Source organism: Triticum dicoccoides, chromosome 1A (assembly GCF_002162155.2).
Source record: "Triticum dicoccoides isolate Atlit2015 ecotype Zavitan chromosome 1A, WEW_v2.0, whole genome shotgun sequence".
Taxonomy (NCBI): domain Eukaryota; kingdom Viridiplantae; phylum Streptophyta; class Magnoliopsida; order Poales; family Poaceae; genus Triticum; species Triticum dicoccoides.
In genome coordinates, this window is record NC_041380.1 from 606,564,851 (window position 1) to 606,579,012 (window position 14,162).

Here is a 14,162-nt window from a genome sequence, read left to right on the forward strand (position 1 = left end):
AGGTGACATCTCCTTATGCTCATCATATAAATGAAATTCCACCATAGGTGGTGAGTTCTTAGAATGAAAATGAAAGTTTTGCACAAAGGTATTTGTGAGCAAGAGATACTGATCGCATTGGTCATGGAGGAAAGCGGTAAGGCCTGCAGTCTGAGCCAACTCATGAAAATCTTCATAAATCTCGGCTGCTCTTAAGAAATCCTCGGAAGGCCATTCACACGCCCGAACCTCCATGGTGCGCGGCAAATTATACTTAGGCTTCGGTGCCTTTTCCTTCGAGCTTTGGCTCGATGAGCCCCTCAATAATCTCCTCATCATTTTCTGAAAAATTCTGAAATTTTTAGTAACTTCACGTAAACCAAACTCAATAATATTGATAGCAACCACTCCTACAAGTGCCTAGGGCCTTTATGATGCATCAAAACTACTTTTGACCATATAAATTTGACATGCAAGCTCAAGAACAGGGTCACCTAAGAAGCAAAAATTTGCAATGAATAAAGCACTAGAACAAAAACTAATTGGACCAATGGAGGAGTCACATACCAAGGAACAATCTCCCCAAGCAGTTTTGTGAGAGGTGCTTTGAGCAAGGAGATCGAAAATGGCAGCAAAGAGGGCTGGAACTCGTGCTTGAGTTGGTTTTTCGTGTTTGTGGGAGGAAGAAGAAGAGGATGTGTGCAGGAATAAGTGGAGGAGGGCCATCGTGGGCACACGAGGCAGGGGGCGCGCCCTCCACCCTCGTGGCAAGGTGGTTGGCCCCCCTGGTGTGATTTTTGCACCATAAATCCTCAAATATTCCCCAAAAAATCATATTAAATTGGCATGTCATTCTGAGGAATTTTATTTTCGGGACATTTTTATATTGCACGGATAAATCAGGAAACAGACAGAAAAATACTATTTTTACTTTATTTCAACTAAATAATAGAAAGTATAGAGAGGGTACAGAAGGTTGTGCTTCTAGTTTCATCCATCTCATGCTCATCAAAAGGAATCCACTAACAAGGTTGATCAAGCCTTGTTAACAAACTCATTCCGATTAACATGAAACTGGAGAAATTTCGAATAACACTAGGTTACCTCAATAGGGATATGCACATCCCCAATAATAAGTATATCATATTTCTTCTTGACAATAGGAAGATGAAATTCAAAACCTCCAAATATAATTGATGGAATTTTTCCGATAGAATTGATACTATGAACTTGAGGTTGTTTCCTCGGAAAGTGTACCGTATGCTCATTACCATTAACATGAAAAGTGACATTGCCTTTAGTGCAATCAATAACAGCCCCTGCGGTATTAAGAAAAGGTCTTCCAAGAATAATAGACATACTATCGTCCTCGGTAATATCAAGAATAACAAAGTCTGTTAAAATAGTAACGTTTGCAACCACAACAGGCACATCCTCACAAATACCGACAGGTATGGCAGTTGATTTATCAGCCATTTGCAAAGATATTTTAGTAGGTGTCAACTTATTCAAGTCAAGTCTACGATATAAAGAGAGAGGCATAACACTAACACTGGCTCCAAGATCACATAAAGCAGTTTTAACATAGTTTCTTCTAATGGAGCATGGTATAGTAGGTACTCCTGGATCTCCAAGTTTCTTTGGTATTCCACCCTTAAAAGTATAATTAGCAAGCATGGTGGAAATTTCAGCTTCTGGTATCTTTCTTTTATTTGTAACAATATCTTTCATGTACTTAGCATAAGGATTCATTTTGAGCATATCAGTCAATCGCATACGCAAAAAGATAGGTCTAATCATTTCAGCAAAGCGCTCAAAATCCTCATCATCCTTTTTCTTGGATGGTTTGGGAGGAAAAGGCATGGGTTTCTGAACCCAAGGCTCTCTTTCTTTACCATGTTTCCTAGCAACAAAGTCTTTCTTATCATAACGTTGATTCTTTGATTGTGGGTTATCAAGATTAACAGCAGGTTCAGTTTCTACATCATTATCATTACTAGGTTGAGCATCATTATGAACATCATCATTATCATTTTCATTAGGTTCATGTTCATTGTCAGATTGTGTTTCGGCATCAGACATAGATATACCATTTGGATTATCAGGTGGTTCAGCAATAGGTTCACTAGAAGTTTGCACAGTTCTATCATTTTTCTTTTTCTTCCTTTTAGAAGAACTAGGTGCATCAATATTATTTCTCTGAGAATCTTGCTCAATTCTCTTAGGGTGGCCTTCAGGATACAAAGGTTCCTGAGTCATTCTACCAATTCTAGTAGCCACTTTAACAGCATAATCATTTTTCTTACTATTCATCTCATTGAGCAATTCCTTTTGAGCTTTAAGTACTTGTTCTACTTGAGTGGTAACCATAGAAACATGTTTGCTAACAAGTTTAAGTTCACCTCTAATATTAGCCATATACTCACCCAAATATTTAATCATACCAGCATCTTGTTTTAATTGTCTACCAAAATAAGCATTGAAGTCTTCTTGCTTAAACATAAAATTATCAAACTCATCCAAGCATTGACTAGCAATTTTAGCAGGAGGGATTTCAGCTTTATCATATCTATAGAGAGAATTTACCTTTACTACCTGTGTCGGGTTATCGAGGTCTGGAGGTTCTTCAATAAGTAAAGGATCAAGATCGTATGTTTCTTCAATAGGCGGTAAATTAAGACCATGTATTTCTTCAATAGGAGGTAAATTCTTAACATATTCAGCTTTAATACCTTTTTTTTCATAGATTTCTTTGCCTCTTGCATATCTTCGGGACTGAGAAATAGAACACCTCTCTTCTTCGGAGTTGGGTTAGGAATAGGATCATTAATTGGAGCAGGAGCTGGCTCAGGAGGTGCCCAATTATTTTCATTTGTCAGCATAATATTCAATAAGATTTCAGCTTCATCCGGTGTTCTTTCCCTGAAAAGAGAACCAACACAACTATCCAGGTAATCTCTGGAAGCATCAGTTAGTCCATTATAAAAGATATCAAGTATTTCATTTTTCTTAAGAGGATGATCAGGCAAAGCATTAAGTAACTTGAGAAGCCTCCCCCAAGCTTGTGGGAGACTCTCTTCTTTAATTTGCACAAAGTTGTATATTTCCTTTAAAGCAGCTTGTTTCTTATGAGCAGGGAAATATTTAGTAGAGAAGTAGTAAATCATATCCTAGGGACTATGCACACAACCATGATCAAGAGAATTAAACCATATCTTAGCATCACCCTTTAATGAGAACGAAATATTTTAAGGATATAAAAGTAGCGAGATCTCTCATCATTAGTGAACAGGGTGGCTATATCATTTAATTTAGTAAGACGTGCCACAACAGTTTCAGATTCATAGCCATGAAAAGGATCAGATTCAACTAAAGTAATTATATCAGGATCAACAGAGAATTCATAATCCTTATCAGTAACACAGATAGGTGAAGTAGCAAAAGCAGGGTCAGGTTTCATCCTAGCATTTAGAGATTGCTTATTCCATTTAGCTAATAACCTTTTGAGTTCATATCTATCTTTGCAAGCTAAAATAGCTAAAGAAGCTTCTTGATCAAATAAATAACCCTCAGGAATAACAAGTGATTCTTCATCATCACTTTCATCATCATAATCAGATTCAATATTTTCAATCTCTCTAGCCCTAGCAAGTCGTTCCTCGAGAAAATCACCAAGTGGCACAGTAGTATCAAGCATAGAAGTAGTTTCACCATAAGTATCATGTATAGCAGAAGTAGCATCATCAATAACATGCGACATATCAGAACGAATAGCAGAAGCAGGTTTAGGTGTCGCAAGCTTACTCATAACAGAAGGTGAATCAAGTGCAGAGCTAGATGGCAGTTCCTTACCTCCCCTCGTAGTTGAGGGATAAATTGTTGTCTTAGCGTCTTTCAAGTTCTTCATAGTGTCCAACAGATATAAATCCCAAGTGACTCAAAGAATAGCGCTATGCTCCCCGGCAACGGCGCCAGAAATTAGTCTTGATAACCCACAAGTATAGGGGATCGCAACAGCTTTCGAGGGTAGAGTATTCAACCCAAATTTATTGATTCGACACAAGGGGATCCAAAGAATATTCTCAAGTATCAGCAGCTGAGTTGTCAATTCAACCACACCTGGAAACTTAGTATCTGCATCAGAGTGTTTAGTAGCAAAGTAATACGATAGTGGTGGTAACGGTAACAAAAGAGTAATGAAAGCAAAGTAATATTTTTGGTATTATGTAGTGATTGTAACAATAGCAATGGGAAAGTAAATAAGCGTAAACCAGTATATGGAAAGCTCGTAGGCATCGGATCAATGATGGATAATTATACCGGATGTGGTTCATCATGTAACATTCATAACATAGGGTGACACAGAACTAGCTCCAATTCGTCAATGTAATATAGGCATGTATTCCGAATATAGTCATACGTGCTTATGGAAAAGAACTTGCATCACATCTTCTCTCCTACCCCCCCGTGGCAGCGGGGTCCTAATGGAAACTAAGGGATATTAAGGCCTCCTTTTAATAGAGAACCGGAACAAAGCATTAGCACATAGTGAATACATGAACTCCTCAAACTACGGTCATCACCGGTAAGTATCCCGATTATTGTCACTTCGGGGTTAACGGATCATAACACATAATAGGTGACTATAGACTTGCAAGATAGGATCAAGAACTCTCATATATTGATGAAAACATAATAGGTTCAGATCTGAAATCATGGCACTCGGGCCCTAGTGACAAGCATTAAGCATAGCAAAGTCATAGCAACATCTATCTTAGAACACAGTGGATACTAGGGATCAAACCCTAACAAAACTAACTCGATTACATGATAAATCTCATCCAATCCGTCACCGTCCAGCAAGCCTACGATGGAATTACTCACGCACGGCGGTGAGCATCATGAAATTGGTGATGTAGGATGGTTAATGATGACGACAGCGACGAATCCCCTCTCGGGAGCCCCGAACGGACTCCAAATCAGCCCTCCCGAGAGGTTTTAGGGCTTGGCGGCGGCTCCGTATCGTAAAGCACGATGAAATCTTATCTCTATTTTTTCTCCCCGAAAGTAGATATATAGAGTTGGAGTTGGAGTCGGGAGGTCTCCAGGGGGCCCACGAGGTAGGGGGCGCGCCCTAGGGGGGGCACCCTCGTGGAAAGGGTATGGGCCCCCTGGTCTTACATCTTTGGCGTGGATTTTTTATTATTTATTGTAAGACATTCCGTGGAGTTTCAGATCATTCCGAGAACTTTTGTTTTCTGCACATAAAACAACATCACGACAGTTCTGCTGAAAATGGCGTTAGTCTAGGTTAGTTCCATTCAAATCATACAAGTTAGAGTCCAAAACAAGGGCAAAAGTGTTTGTAAAAGTAGATACGACGGAGACGTATCAACTCCCCCAAGCTTAAACCCTTGCTTGTCCTCAAGCAATTCAGTTGACAAACTGAAAGAAATAAAGGAAAACTTTTACAAACTCTGTTTGCTCTTGTTGTTGTAAATATGTCAAGCTAGCATTCAAGTTTTCTGCAAAGATTATAACTAACCATATTTGCAATAATTCTCAGGTCTCATGATTACCCATATCAATAGCATAATCTACTAGCTAGCCATAATAATAAATCTCGGATGACAACACTTTCTCAAAACAATCATAATATGATATAACAAGATGGTATCTCGCTAGCCCTTTCTGAGACCGCAAAACATAAATCCAGAGCACCTTTAAAGATCAAGGACTGACTAGACATTGTAATTCATGGTAAATGAGATCCAATCATAGTCACACCCAATATAAATTGACAATGATGAATGCAAATGACAGCTGCACTCTCCATCTAGTGCTTTTAATAAGAGGGTGATGACTCAACATAAAAGTAAATAGATAGGCCCTTCGCAGAGGGAAGCAGGGATTTGTAGAGGTGCCAGAGCTTGGTTTTGAAATAGAGATAATTAACATTTTGAGGGGTATACTTTCATTGTCAACATAAAAACCAAGAGATGGCAATATCTTCCATGCTACACACATTATAGGCGGTTCCCAAACAGAATGGTAAAGTTTATACTCCCCCTCCACCAACAAACATCAATCCATGGCTTGCTCGAAACAACGAGTGCCTCCAACATACATCAGGTCCCAGGGGGAGTTTTGTTTTGCAATTATTTTTGATTTAGTTTGCATAAAGCATGGGATTGGGCATCCCGGTGACCAGCCATTTTCTCGTGAGTGAGGAGCGGAGTCCACTCCTCTTGAGAATAACCCGCCTAGCATGGAAGATATAGAGCCCTAGTTGATACATGAGCTATTCGAGCATACAAAACAAGATGATTATTTGAAGGTTTAGAGTTTGGCACATACAAATTTACTTGGAATGGCAGGTAGATACCGCATATAGGAAGGTATAGTGGACTCATCTGGAATAACTTTGGGGTTTAAGGGATTTGATGCACAAGCAGTATTCCCGCTTAGTACAGGTGAAGGCTAGCAAAAGACTGGGAAGCGACCAACTAGAGAGTGACAACAGCCATGTACATGCATTAAAATTAATAAACATTGGATGCAAGCATGAGTAGGATATAATCCACCATGAACATAAATATCGTGAAGACTATGTTGATTTGTTTTAACTACATGCATGAACATGTGCCAAGTCAAGTCACTTAAATCATTCAAAGGAGGATACCACCCCATCATACCACATCATAACCATCTCAATAGCATGTTGGCACGCAAGGTAAACCATTATAACTCATAGCTAATCAAGCATGGCACAAGTAACTATGATCTCTAATTGTTATTGCAAAGATGAAGACCGAGAGAGTCAACCAGATACTGGAGGATATGTTGACAGCCTGTGCGCTAGATTATGGATCTAGTTGGGATGAAAATTTGCCCTACGCGGAGTTCTCATACAACAACAACTACCAAGCCAGTTTGAAGATGGCACCGTTCGAAGCCCTGTACGGACGAAGGTGCAGAACACCGTTGATGTGGGATGAAGTCGAAGACTGACAATTGTTTGGACCAGATCTGATCAAAGAGTCTAAAGAGAAAGTTAAGCTGATCAGAGATAGACTGAAGATAGCTCAGTCCAGGCAGAAGAGTTATGCAGATTCGAAACGCAAGGAAATAACCTATGAAATTGGAGACAGAACATATCTGCGAGTATCACCCTTGCGAGGAGTGAAATGTTTTGGAGTTAAGGGAAAGTTAGCCCTGAGATTTGTAGGGCCGTATCGAATTTTGGAATGTATGGGAGAAGTTGCCTACAAGTTGGAGTTACCTGTAGGACTGTCAGGAGTTCATCATGTATTTCATGTTTCACAGCTGAAAAAGTGTCATGCTGAGATGGCCGATATACCGTTAAGAGATACAATACCCTTGGATGCGATTCAGTTGGACAGTGATTTGACCTATGAGGAGAAGCCAGTCGGGATTCTCGAATTTGCCAGCCGAGTCACCCGCATCAAGGTTATCAAGTTTTGCAAAGTTCAGTGGAGCCACCAAACCAAGGATGAAGCCACTTGGGAACGAGAGGATGATCTTCGCAAAGACCACCCACACCTATTCTCTACCCAACCCGAATCTCGAGGGCGAGATTCATCTTAAGGGGTAGGTTTGTAACATCCCAAATTTTCAATTTGGAATGTTATACATAGATCATTCATGCATATCGTATTTTATTGCATTTTGTTTTGCGATCCTCGAAATCCTAAGCAACTCAAGGACCCTCGGAGAGAGTTGGGGATTTCCCTGTTTTCATATTTGAGTTTTACCAAATATTGAAACGAGGATTTTTGGTTTTAATTATTTTTCTCTCCGAAAATATTTCATATTAAAATACATGAGAGGAGATAATATGACTTCTCCAAAATAAATGAAATATTGGAGGAAAAACATTAAAATCAAATATTTGATTTTTATCCGGAGTTTTATTGCTATTTTATTTGAATTAGAAAAATTGCACGTTTTTCAAAGTTGCATTTTAGGGCCAAGAAAATGTTCATCTTGTTCTAAATATTTTATTTAGACAACGAAAATTTGTTTTGGCATTTTTAGATTTTTTAGGATTTTTTTTAGTTTCGGTGGAATTGTTTAAAAAATGCGTAGTGGCTAGATAGGCCGAAACCCAGCTGCCGGCCCACTTCCCCGCCGCCGTCTCCTAGCGGGAGACTGTCGCCACGCCGCCACCGAATCGGAGTCCGGCCGGGACTCCGCTCCCCCGCGCCTTGCCCCCTCCTCCAAGCCACGCCGCGCCGCCCTCTTTATAAGCCGCCGCCCCCGCACCTAGAGCCGCCACCCCGCCGCCCGCAACCGTCGCCGCCGCTCGCTTGCCGCGCCGCCGCCGCCCCTCACCGGAGACGCTGCCGCTGCCCCGCACTGCTCCGCCCCTCGCCGGAGCCAACCCCTCCGCGCCGGACCTCGCTGGAGGTAGTACCGTTCGGTTTTTAAAAAAAAACCCGGTTCGGTTTTTTAGAAACCCTAGTTTTTTTGGATAGATCGGTTCACCGGTTTTTCACGGTTTAGTTACTTTGCGGACATTCGTCCGTACATTCATTTTAACGAACGGAGTTTACTCGTTAGTAACAGACAACGAACGCTCGTTTGTTAGCCTGTTCGACAGTTTTCTTTTTCTCAGATTTTCCACGATTATTTTAAATCGCGATTTTTGATCCGATTTTCGTTTTAGTTTATCTTTTCGCTCGTTTGTCGGAATCAGGCGATTCAAGCGCCTAGATCTTCATCTCGAGACTCTCTTTCTGTTTAACCAACTTGAACAAGCTTTTGCTACTGTAAAATTTGACCTTAGTTCAGATTAGTAAACGGATCTTGTTTCTTTTGAAGTTTGAGTTTCGTTGCTCCGTTTGATTTGATTCTTTTCACAAACTGGAGTTCTTAAGTTGAGCTTTCTGGTTAGATCTTCTTGTTTGAGTTTTACCCATGTTTCTTTGCTTGATTGCTTATGTATGCTATTGTTTGTTTGCGATAGAACACCCAGAGTGCGAAGCGTGCTACTACAAATCCCTAGGTTTTGCAGATCATCAGCAAGGCAAGTAACACTTTGATCATACCCCTTTATCACCCAGTTTTTATGCATTAGTTCCAATCCTCAAACATTGCATGGTTAGGATGTGATTAACATGTGGGTTGGGAAGTAGTTGATGAGGTAGAACCTATTGCCCTGTTATATTCAAACCCTTGGGAGTTACTTCTACGTATTGCTTATATTGCTATGCTATGCTCGTAGACGTGGTTGGGTGAGTGAAATCCATGACAGATGTGAGATTGTTAATTAATGGTTCAACTTAAGGTGGCAACTTGAATACAAATCTGGGTGGATTGTTTGTTGGACACTGTCGGTGTCAAAATCGGCGGATCTCGGGTAGGGGGTCCCGAACTGTGCGTCTAGGCCGGATGGTAATAGGAGGCAAGGAACACGAAGTTTTACCCAGGTTCGGGCCCTCTCGATGGAGGTAAAACCCTACATCCTGCTTGATTAGTATTGATGATATGGGTAGTACAAGAGTAGATCTACCACGAGATCAGAGAGGCTAAACCCTAGAAGCTAGCCTATGGTATGATTGTTGATGTGTATGTTGTCCTACGGACTAAAACCCTCCGGTTTATATAGACACCAGATAGGGTTAGGGTTACATAGAGTCGGTTACAATGGTAGGAGATCTAAATATCCTTATCGCCAAGCTTGCCTTCCATGCCAAGGAAAGTCCCTCCCGGACACGGGACAAAGTCTTCAATCTTGTATCTTCATAGTCCAGGAGTCCGGCTGAAGGTATAGTACGGCCATCCGGACACCCCCTAATCCAAGACTCCCTCAGTAGCCCCTGAACCAAGCTTCAACGACGACGAGTCCGGCGCGCAAATTGTCTTCGGCATTGCAAGGCAGGTTCCTCTTCCAAGTACTTCATAGAAGATTTTGAACACAAAGGTAGTGTCCGGCTCTGCAAAATAAGTTTCCACATATTGCCATAGAGAGAATAATATTTACACCAATCTAATCTGTTGACGTATTCTGTAGTGTGACATCACACCACGACCAAGCCTTTATTCAAACCATTTTACTGTCCCATCTCGGCGCGTTATGCGAGGCGGTTTCCTTGGCACGTCTTGTTGAAGCAGAGATCGTGTCCCCTTATTCCGGGATTCTCATCAATACGGGCGTGGGTAACCCAACCGCGCCTTTGATTATGGCGCTTGGGAGATAAGCGAGTTTTACCAGGCTGGTGGGGACATGTAGTTGCGTCCACCCATATGAGGGGATAAGGATCCACCTTTTCACCTACGCCTTCTTCCTCTTTCGCCTATCCATTCTTGCGTACTCGAACTCCAGTGCCCAAGTCCGCACTCCTCACCTCAACCTTCTCCAGCCATGTCCGGAGCGGGAGGCAAGTGGATGGTCTCCTCCGTTATGGAGGGACATATCAAAAAGCTGAGGAAGGCCGGATATCTGGCTAGCGACATCGCACACCGGCTTCCCGAAACGGGGCAGCTCATCCCCACTCCCAGGCCCCATCAGAGGGTAGTATTCCTCCCCCATTTCCTCCGCGGCCTGGGCTTCCCTCTGCATCCATTTGTCCACGGGCTCATGTTCTACTACGGCCTGGATTTCCACGATCTGGCCCCGAACTTTGTCCTCAACATCTCGGCGTTTATCGTTGTGTGCGAGGCTTTCCTTCGCATCCGCCCCCATTTCGGCCTATGGCTCAAGACCTTCAACGTCAAGCCGAAGGTGGTACGCAGCAACTAGGCAGAGTGCGGAGGAGCCATGGTGGGCAAGATGGCCAATGTCCTATGGCTCGAGGGCTCCTTTGTGGAGAGCCTGAAGGGGTGGCAATCAGGGTGGTTTTACATCACCGAGCTGTGCGACCCTAAGTGGGTCGCAGCCCCCGAGTTCCGGTCCGGACCTCCAACGCGGCTCACGTCCTGGAAAGAGACGGGCCTGTCGTGGGGCAGCCAAAAGGAGGTGACCGGACTACAAACATGCATCCAATCCCTGGTGAACAAGCAGCTCAGGCTTGTCAACGTAGTCCAGGTTATGCTCATCCGCTTGATCCTCCCGTGTCAACAACGGGCTTTCAACCTGTGGTAGTTCGATCCGGTGCGGCACCAAACTCTGAGCAGGCTCTTCGACACAATGTATGAAGATGCCTGGAAGGTGATTTTCAAAGGCGCCGAGGCTCCCGCATCCGCTACCGAGGATCGCGGATTCAGCACGCAGCGCCGCGCTAGCACGGTGAGCTTTTTGTACTTTTTACAGGGCACTAGTTTTTCATAGTTTAACTTGCGGGATCTAAGCTCCCTTATCTTTGACAGGATTGGTAGGCGAAGTCCGGACGGATCGACTGTCCGGCTCCTTTGCCCGAAGGCCCAGCGGACGCTCAATTGGCGAAGCTGCTGGTTCCGGCACCCTATGTGGTGCCGGAGAAGAAGGCCACGGGGACTTGAAAGAGTGCCCGACGCTCGGAGGTGTCGGATCCATCATCTGACGGTTCCGAGGCACATTCCTCCCATGAAGACGAGGAGGAGGAAGAAGAAACCCCTCCCCCTCCAGCGGGGGAAGGGAAGAAAAGGAAGGCCGCCCCAACTGGGGAGGCCGAAGGGTCCAAGAAGGCGAGAACCCCTCCTCCGGACTACTCCACCAACGCCGACGATGGTGAAGAGGAGTGGCCGCCCAGGGCCAAGCCCCTGGCGAAATCGTAAGTATCCGGATACCGGACTGATTTCATAGTATTCGTTTATTGCACAGCTTTCCCTTATGTTGAATATGTTTATGCAGCCCACCCAAAGACCGGCTCGACGCGTCGTCGAGCGGCTCACTGGACTCGTCGGACGTGAACTCGCTGCCTACGGCTTCCTCCCCCTCCCTACGGACGACACCGAAGTGTTGTCCCAACAGGTTCCAATCCGGGAGGAGGTGGTCCTGGAGGCGCCCCAAGGCGATCTCCCGGACTCCAGGAGTAAAGGGGACAAAACCCCCCAGGGCTCCAAGTCCAGCCCTAGGCCGGACACCGCTCCGGAACCTTCAAAGGTTCTAGAGTCCGGCGGGGGACCTCCTTCCAAGAGGAGCAAGCCCACCGCGCCGGCGACCTTCGTCCAACCGGAGGCGCCGGACAATCTGCTGGAGACGCTCCAAGGCGCCTCCATCGACGAGGGGCACCGCACTATTATGTGTGCGGTGGTCCAGAAGGTTCAGTCCGCCAAGAGCGGACTGACTGAAGCTTGTACAAGCCTTTTAATAGGCTTTGAGGTAAGTAAAGAATGTGTAAATTACCGCATAGACAGTAGCCCCTGATGCTCTGTTTGGCGTTCGGAAAGAAAAGCCGAATAGAGGATCAAATAAAAATCGCAGGAGTCTAGAAAGAGTCAATATGCGTGTGCAGGCTTCCCTGCTGGCGTCCGCCGCACTGACTGCGGAGGTGGACGTGCTAAAGCAGGAGCTCGAGCGGTCCGAGCAAGAGGTTGGACGTGCCAAGAAGCAGCTCGAGGACAATGAAGGTAAGAAATACCTTGTTTAAATTGAACATATATATATATATATATATAAAGGTGCAATTGCAAAAATGACAGGATTACCGTGGCTATTGTAGGGGCCACGTCTGAGGTGGCGACCCTGAAGCAAGCGCTGCTCGAGGCCGAGAAGAGGTCGGCTGCGGAGCGCACTGAGCGAGAAAAGTATGAGGCCGAGGTTGGCAAGGTGCGGCAAGAGCTCCAGGCTCTCATGGAAAAACATGAGAGTTTGGAGCATGACTCAAGGACGCAAGCGTCCGAGCTCGCGGCGGCTACTGAAAGTGCCAAGTCTGCCAAGGCCGAATCCCAGAAGACCCTCCAGGAGTTGGATGAGGTGAAGAAGATAGTGGCGGGTAACGCATTCTTTATGCAAAGTAAACACATAAGCGCGAGTTACTTGTTACTTACCCGAATCCGGAGTTCTCCAGGCGCGTTCGCAGATCTTCCCCGGAGTATATCTGATGCCGCCGCATTCTATCGAGCCGAGGAGGGCAGCTCGACAGAGAAGGTGTTCTGGTCTCAGTACGCTGAGGCCGGACACCCTGTGCCCCTGAGCGACCAGTTGAAGCAATTGGTCGAGCTCCACAAGGCGGCCGAACAGGCCATGAAGGGCCTCATAGTTCGGCTGTGGCCTAGAGAGGCTCAACCTGGGAGCTACTTCGGGCTGGTGCGGCGGCTGGTGGAGGCCTGTCCAAGGCTCGAGGTTATCAAGCGCTCCGTCTGCATTGAAGGTGCCCGTAGGGCTCTTGCCCGTGCGAAGGTGCACTGGGGCAAGCTGGATGCTGAGAAGCTTGTGAAGGACGGGCCACAGCCGGGGAAAGAGCATCGCAAGCCCGAAAATTATTATAAGGATTTTCTGAAGGGTGCCCGCCTTGTGGCGGATGAATGTTCTATGGATGTAATCTTTGAGTAAAACTCGCTCATTTTGTCCTGTGCGCTGAAAACTTGTTCATATGCGCTTAAGCAATGCTGTTTGAATTTAAAATATTACCTTATGTGCGGCTGTTTATCAATTCTGAGAGATGGCGAGTCGTCGGCTTCTGCCCCCGTGCCGCTAGTGCTGGGGTGTTCGGGGATAAACCCGAGGGCTCTTTTTCCCATTTGGGTCCTTCGAGGGAGGCGCTCAGCCCAACGAACAAGGCAATCGGACTATAATGCGTGAACACTCTCACTTAGCCATAGAATCCTATAATTTTAAATTCCAGCGAAGCCCCTGGTATTCAGAAGACCGAGTTCAGGGCGCCATCCACGCCTTGGCCGGACAGAGCCGGCTCCTCGCCCTAAGCGGCATAAGTCTTTAAGGATTCGAAAAGACCTCTCGAACAGCGACCAGCTCTCGCCTCATCATGACGGTCAGTTTTAGCTTTCTCCACTGAGCTGCTCGACCCAGCTCAACCGGGGCACAATCGCAGTGGTTCTCCTAGTGCTACCTTAGCCGATATAGCGGAACGTAAGGCACCAAAACATAGGAGCCAGGCAAACCCAACTATTGACCCAAGACATGATTCGGAGCCGATGCATATAATGCTATAAGTTCGGGGTGCCGCACTTGTTAAAGTGTTCGGACTTCTCACACCATGTTGAGGGGTACTGAAGCCCCTGGCGTATTTTGGCCGTACCAAAGTGTACGGGTGCAACATGTCGTTTAAGGAACATAT